The following is an 8,433-nucleotide window of genomic DNA, read 5'->3' as shown; positions in this document are numbered from 1 at the left end:
GCTGAAAATTATTTTATACTGTCTACACGTGAGGATGTGCAAGAGAGATGTAGCATACGCTGCTGGTGTCATAATGTTTTATTAGATCTTGAGAAGCCAAGTGTCCATGTTTAACTGGCAGATACTCTAATATATTTAATACATTTATACATTCTAACAGCATATCTTAATAAAATAATTAAGTTAACACAACTTAATCCTCCTAAAGATTTTTATATCACTTATTGAATGAATTAAACCTATATTTAAAAAAACAGTTGAAGTAATAACATTTGTGCACTATTTTAAGTATTGGTGATATAATTCCTGTTTGTTCCATTTACTCATTTTCTTTAAATTGAATGTATATCATTAAAAAAATAAAAGCCCCAAAATGTATTAAGTTATTAATTGGTTTATTGAGATAAATGCTGTTAAAACATTTTCAATAAGTTTGAAAATGCTGCATATGAATAATATATTTACTAGTACAATTAACTAACTTTATCGTAGCTTAACAATAAATTAGTAACTTGTCCTTAAATCAAAATTCTTTTAATGCTTAAATTGTTGGAGTTAATAAATGTAAACTATTTAAGGTAATTGGGTTTCTCAAACAGTTTGAATTGAACTAACTCTTCATGTTTTTACAGTGTAGAAAGTGTCCCAATCTTCACATACTAAAGTACTAGAACCTCAAAACGTCACTGAAGACATTGGAGTTAATAGTAGCTACGTGGTTTCTTACCTCTGTGCAGAAATTAGTTTTAAAGCTAAATGGGAGCATTTTTCACTCTCAGTAACTGTATCATTATCAATTTACCTTGTACCTGAGGCGTGTGTAGGACAGAGGTGACAGATTACTCTGTGATCTTTGTAAAGTGGCTGTTTGACTGCAGCAGCTCTCATCATGATTAAGTAGAACTGCAAAAGATAAGACTAAAAAGATTCTTAGAAATTAGGTGAGCTCTAGTTAGTTAAGCATGTGTAACTGTGAAATAATCTTTATCTCAACATCACCACCCATTTTCTATCTGAGCTTCATTATCTCCTCAGCTTTGCTCATCAGCGACCTGTCGTCAGTCTCTTTAGCTCTTAAGTCCCAACATGCTGACTTTAGTCACATTCTGGCCATTGATAGTATAGTGGACAGAGCTTCCGGGTCTGTGTAGTGAAGCCAATGTGGAAATGTTTTAAAACTGCACTCTATGTAAAGGCCAGCAGGGGGCAGCTCCATTGGATGCAACAAAACACAGATAGTATTCAGTCTTATGCAGGAATGAGCCAACTTCTGACTTGATTTATGAGCTCAGTAAACAGTTTCCTAATGAGTTTTTGTTCTCAATCTCTAGTTTCAGTCTTCTTCCATACAGCTTAACTGTTTATTTGAAAAATGCATGGTCCATTAGAGTAAAAATAGACCATAAGGGGCAGGTTATGGCTTTAGGCGTGGCTACCTGTTTTATTTGACAGGTCATTCCTCCAGGAGTCATCCCACAGCTTCAAACCACAAAACTCAGATTCACAAACTATCAAACTAGGCAGTGCTGATCAAATATGAATCCAGATTCTGTTACTGTTGCCTGCTCTATTCAGAAACATATTTTAGTTTACTGTTTATCTGGAATACAAGATTGTGTGTGACCAGACGAGCTGCTTGTTTCCTGCTACAGGCGAGTTGAAATTGCACAGCCAATGAGAGCAGCTCAAGTCGCTGTACGTCACCTCCACTGGCTCTGACAAACTGTCATGGCGACAGCCAAAACGGCAAACTCAAGGCTTCAGAATGGTTCTTCACAAACCAATGGGTGACGTCACCATAGGTTTACACTTGCTTGAAGCCTGGCAAGATAAATTCCTGCGTGATCTTGTGATCTTTGTGATTTCGCAAGTTATATCTTATTAACCTTACATTTAAATGTAAAAAAAAGGTCAGGGTCAGCCGTATGGAAAAATACTCATATGGTTCTTGAAATATGATGTGTAGTGTAGCTGGGAAAGAGACTAACCTAAGCTTTGTTTACACACACACGCACACATGTGCGCACACACACCCACAAAAATATAGTTCTGCTACACAGGAATGTGTTCTTCTGCTTTTTGAGTTCGGGAGACAAAATATTTCTCTGCACTTCCTGACCTTTAAAGCTGAGCCAGAATCATCACGCAGACACAAATACACACACTGACGCACAAACTGCAGACATGACACAAACGTAAACATAAATACACAGCAACAATTCTGTCTATGGTAAAAACATGCTTTAGTTTATGACCTTATAATCTGAGCAGTCTTCACAGTTCGCAGTGTTTATCATCAAACAGCACTGCAGCTAAACATCGACTGGACCAGAAGGATGAAGAGCAATCCTCACCCTCCTTACCCCTCTATTGATTTTGCAATTGGAGTTTACAGTGACAGATTTTTTGCACTGCGTCATTGCAACTGAAAAAGTTTGTTTCTAATTGGCTGGCAGGTGTTGTGTATCAGGACAAAAAAATTGAGGTGCTGTATTCGAGGTACTTTACTTGAGTTCGAATGGCTCTGGTAAGTGACAGACAATAATATTATTTCTTGCATATCAATTATTCAGCTGGCTAAACTATAGATCAACAAATGAACGCTATCTCAATCAAGTTCAACATCAGCTTAGGTTATTATGACCATCCGCTAGTTTGAAAATGAAAAAACTCCAACTCATAAGTGTTATTAATGTTACCTTTGCGGTTTTCCAATAAGCTATATGAAGCTAATCTAGAAGATCTGCATGATAAAATCATCTATTTGGTTGTTTGGCCAACAAAAATTAATGGTATGTTTTCAACCATTTTTTTGCAGCAGGAAGTGGCTTTTGCCACTGAGCAGCTTCCAAAGGAAAGAACGGGTGCCACCTCCAACGCTGTATGCAGTTTACTTTACACATTCATGGGCTCAACATTTTACCTGAGTCTGTAAAGAGTCCCCTGTAACCAAGGCAGGTAGCAACAAAAATGACCCTTAACAAAGGAAAGCATGAATAGCAACTTAAATGTTGTATATAGGGGCGGCTGTGGCGCAGAGGCAGAGCGAGTCGTCCCCTAATCAGAAGGTTGTTGGTTCGATCCCCAGCTCCTGGTGCCACACGTCAAAGTATCCTTGAGCAAGATACTGAAACCCAAATTGCTCCTGATGCCATGCATCGGTGTGTGAATAAGTTAGTTTCTGTTTGATGGACTTTGCCATCACTGAGTGTGAAAGGGTGAATGTGCCATGTAGTGTAAAAGCGCTTTTAAGGGTTGGAAGACTAGAAAGGCGCTAAACAAGTACAGGTCCATTTACCATGTTTTGGACCATATATTGCTATATGACAACTGGATCATGAATGTAGTCTTTTGGCAATATTTTGGCTCCAGAAATAATTCCAAAAGTGTGATTTTAATCGCTTTAATCCAAAAGAATATTACAGTAAAAAGTGAAAAACCTCAAATATTAACTTTATATTAATGACATGAAAGCCCCCTTTTTAATAATACAACTAAAAACATATTAAAACCAAACTTATGGAAAAATAAACATTGAACATACATCAGCGTGATAAGAACATGTGAAAATGACAGAAACACTCTTACGTATTAGACGTGTACTTTGATATTTTAGTTTGGCCCATGTCCCGTCTGAAAATATGGAGGCAGTGGGCTTTATGACCTAAACTGCAGTCAGGCACCAGAGGGCGATCAAGATGTCTTGGCTTCACTTTCGGAGAGCTGTCATATCGCCCCTGTTTATATGTGTTCATGGTAAAACATCAATTCAATTCAATTTTCAATTATATTTTATTTGTATAGCGCCAAATCATAACAGAAGTTATCTCAGGACACTTTTCAAAATAGAAAAATCTAGACCGTACTCCTTATAAAATTATTTACTGAGACCCAACAGTTCCCACCATGAGGCAAGGCATTTTTTGGCGATGGCGGCAAAAAAACTTCCCTTTTTTTAAGAGGCAGAAACCTCAGACAGACCCTGGCTCTAGGTGGGTGGCCGTTCTGCCTCGACCCAGTTGGGGTGGAAAGAGAGAGAGAGAGAGAGAAGAGAGGAGGAAAGAAGATAGGAGGAGAGAAATGTGCCAAAAAAGAGGAGGGAGATGAGCAGGAAGCTTAGTGCATCATGGAAGAAATTTTCCCCCAAAGTCTAGGGCTATAGCAGCAAAAACTTTAGGGGATGGTTCAGGACTCCCATCTGATCCCCAGCCCTTAACTTATAAGCTTTATCAAAGAGGAACATCCTAAACCTACCCTTTAATGTGGGAGAGGGTGGTCTGCCTCCTGAACTACAACTGAAAGCTGGTTCCACAAAAGAGGAGGGAGCTTGGTAGCTAAAGGCTCTGGCTCCTGTTCTACTTTTTGAGACTATAGGAACACAAATAGCTCTGCATTCAGAGAACGCCAGTGTTCTAGTGGGGTAATAGGGTACTATGAGCTCTTTTAAGATATGAAGGGGCCTGGCCATTTAAGAGGCTTTGTAGGTGAGGTGAGGAGAATTTTTTAAATTCTATTCTTAATTTTACAGGGAGCCAGTGCAGAGAAAAGCTAGTACAGTAGAGATATTTGAGTTCTCTTTTTTCCAGTTTCCTGTCAGTACTCGTGCTGCAGCATTCTGAATTTAATTTGGAGTGTCTTAATGGACTTATTGGGGGGCAACCTGATAATAAGGAGTTTGCAGTAATCCAGCCTAAGAAGTTAACAAATGCATGGGATTAGTTTTTCTGCATCCGGCTGTGACCAGGATGTGTCTAATCTTTGTAATATTACGTAAAATGAAAGGAAGGCAGGTCCTGGGAGGTCTGCTTTATGTGGGAATTAAAGACATGTCCTGATCAAAAGATAAACTCCAAGATTCCTAACAGCTGGTGCTAGAGGCCAAGGTAATACCATCTTAGAGTAACTACTAATATCTTTAGTCTCTGAGGTTTTTGGGGCAAGACAAGAATTTCGTTTTTTTCTGAGTTAACGGTCAGAAAATTTCAAGCTCATCCAGGTTTTTATGTCCCTTAGACATGTTTGTAATTTAGATAACTTAGTGCAAGTGCCCATAGGGAAGTTATGTATTGCTTTATAGAAAAGTGTGAGGTTAATGTAGGACCTTGTCCTCGTTCTTCATCTACAAAAGAGGACTCTTTAGGTTCGTCTTTAATGCAACAATTAATCTCAATGTTTAAATTTTGTCCACCTAGGAGAGTCCAGAAAGGCCTCTTTCTCTGACCTTTCTGACCCAGGGAAAAGGAGATAAGACTTTTGCTGTGCCAAGCAGTCCTTCGGACAGGAAGAAGACTGTTCTGTGTTTACTACTATAGTGTGGACTATAACTCTTCTCCACAGATAAAAAGACACTCCATAATCAGGTTTCGTGAAAACTAATGTTGTTCTTACAGGAAATGTGTGATTAATTAAATGCCTTTTTTTGACTGTTAAATAAGATTAGATGTTCCCTGAAATGTGTTCACAACTCCTTTTAGTCTGGACAGTTCTACCTCCAGAGAAAAACTCCTTCTGGAACCAACATCTGGCCACACTGTCATTTACTGTTTTAAAGAAAGTGATTTTAGGAGTAGGCCATGTGAGGCCCTGGACATCCAATACTTGATAAGCCATGTGCTCCACCTACAGCAGGAAAGCAACACTTACATTGATATTGGATTTTTAGTCCTATTTGTGTAAATGTAATGTTTTTCTTTGATGTTTCTGCCTTAAGAATTAGGCTGATTTTACAAAATCATGCTAAAATGTTGCTGAATGTTTGATTGGAGCCCACAGTGCCATCTTTTTGGGTAAGATTTCTGGTATAACGTAAGGTATTTTACAAACGGGGACGTTTTGGTTTTATAATTATGTTTATTAAATGTTTAAACATTAAACTATGTATGAAGTCGATTATTAGTTAAAAGTTACGTCTTATTCAAAACAGGGAAGTCACCAAGGGAAGTGGACACGCGAGGCAGCCCCTCGTCCCGCCCCAGAATTAAGATTCTATATAAGGATAAGCTCCGGCCACTCCTTGCTTCGCTTTTCTCTCTCATTCTTCTCTGCTTCTTTTGTGTCTTCTTCACGTTCTGTTTTACTTCGCCTTTCTCTCTTCATTTTTTACTTTTTTATTATTTTTTAAGACTAATTTATTTACTCCGTTATAACTTAGTAATAACTTGCGGCCGCTGAAGTACATTTCCTCAAGTACTTATATTTTGAAAGCTTCAAGACACGAACGAAAGTAATCGTCAGGTTATTGTCGCCTTATCACAGGGATCGTTAATAACTACAGTGAGGAATCCGCCAGACCAGCGTTTCATCCTCCAGTTATTGTTGAACGGAAAGCTGAGGTGTCTGGAATTAAAGCTGAAGACCAAACCACTCTAATAAGTTTTTTTGAAGACTTTGTCTAAGAAAAGAAGACTTCGCAGAAGTTGACTGCTCAAGAATTTTCCTTGCCGGACAAAGACATATTCTCCAGCCAGTCATATTGCCCGCAAGCGCTCTCTAAGTGCAATTGCCTCAGCAGAGCATCCTGGAGAGAATTGGTACCGGTGGTGATACGTTCTGACCTGGGAATTCTGAACCGCAGCCCCCGTTCAGGACCTTTCTCCCTTCGCAGTCAAAGCCGGAGGAGAAAGGTCCTGAACTTCCCAAGTTCCGTCTTCTCGACAATCAGCCATAGCATCTGTGTGTGAATGTGTATGAATGAGTATTGAATGAGTTAGTTTCTGTTCGGATGGGACTTTGCCATCACGAGTGAATGTGGTTGTGAAAGGGTGAATGTGCCATGTAGTGAAAGCCGCTTTGATGGTCGAAGACTAGGAAAGGCTCCATTTACCATTTACCATTTACCATTATGACAAAGTAGGCTGAGTCTCCGGTACGGCCCCGGGTTCACACACATGAAAAAGAGTTGTTGTCTGTCTGTAACTTAATCTCCATCATTCATTTAAAGAATTAATATTTTTTATTAGGGTCTGGGGGGGGGCGGCTAAATTTTAGAAAAATTACTCCCGGTATATTTTTAAGTTGCCACCGATCACAATCCATCATCGCTTCTGAATCACCTAATATCAATAATTTCATATACTGTCCCACATTTTCTGTTGGTTTGTTGTCATTTGGTGTCTCATGTTATCATTTCATATTTAATCTACACTATAGTTGAATAATTTCCTCCGGATTATTCCAGCAGTTAGATAACGGAAGTGGTGCCCCATTTACGAGATGTATTATAATCCTCAGTGATTTAATTATCTTTATTAATTAATCAGTGTATGTTTCCTACATTAATAGCTTCTTTCATGGATGGCCAAATGAGGTTGTGTTTGAAGGTGGGACATCAGGGACATTTAGGTTTGTTTGAAATGTGTAGATTGATAACTATTGTGTTTTCATATAAAAAATTTTTTGGCTTTTAGGCAACGCCAATCTCCGCACCTCCTCTGTGTGAAAGACATCAAGACTGCGGCCGAGGGGGGAAATTTCGCATCCTCCCTGATCCTCATCTGATTAGGTATTATCAGGACGCAGTATGCAGAGGTGCGTGTTCGGTCAGACATTCTTGGATAAACTGCAACAGGTTCTTCACTCAAACTTAATAAAGAGAAATGTTCCCACAAACCAACGTTTACAGGACCAAACAACAGTAACGTTAGTAACTGGTTAACTGTCTTTGGAAAACTTATATGAGGAAAAAAAATACCACAGCTGTACCTACGTGGAGAACTCTGTCCTCCTGTCTTCCTCACCGCCTGTCCTACGACTATCGATCACATTTTCTGGGGCCCGAAAAACAGCTTCTGTCCACCGGCGAAAATACTCACGGTAAGTGGTTGTGATCAAAAATCAAAAATCACGCGACCGTCAACCCCCTCCGGACCGAGACATCAGTTTTACTTTCACTTTCCAGGATTTGTTTGGGCTCTGCAGTGATTTGGCTTCTTGGTGGTTTGCGCAGGTGTAAGGCTTCGAGGTGCTGCATTCATAGGATAATCCCTCCAAAGAAAAGAACGGGTGGCCATCCTCCAAAACGACTGTGTTGTATGTGCAGTTTACTTATACACATTCATGGGCTCATCAACAATTTTACCTGAGTGTCCTGTATAACGAGTCCTGTAACCCAAGGCAGGTAGCAACAAAAATGACCTTATATTAAAAGGAAAGCATAGATAGCAAACTTTAAATGTATGTATTATAGGCGGCGCTGTGGAGCAGAGGCAGAGGAGTCGTCCCCTAATCAGGAAGGTTAGCTGTGGTTCGATTCCCCAAGCTCCTGGTGCCACACGTGCAAAGTATCCTTGAGCAAGATACTGAACCCCAAAATTGCTTTCTGATGCGTGTATGGATGAGGTTAGTTTGGTGTGTGTGAAAGGGCGAATGTAAAAGCCGTTTGTGAGTTGGTCGGAAGACTAGAAAAGTGCGTAGCTATACAAGTACAGGTCCATT

Source organism: Morone saxatilis, unplaced genomic scaffold (genome assembly GCF_004916995.1).
Source record: "Morone saxatilis isolate NCDOM2014 unplaced genomic scaffold, NCSU_SB_2.0 Contig19, whole genome shotgun sequence".
Taxonomy (NCBI): Eukaryota; Metazoa; Chordata; class Actinopteri; family Moronidae; genus Morone; species Morone saxatilis.
This window is presented reverse-complemented; position numbering follows the sequence as displayed.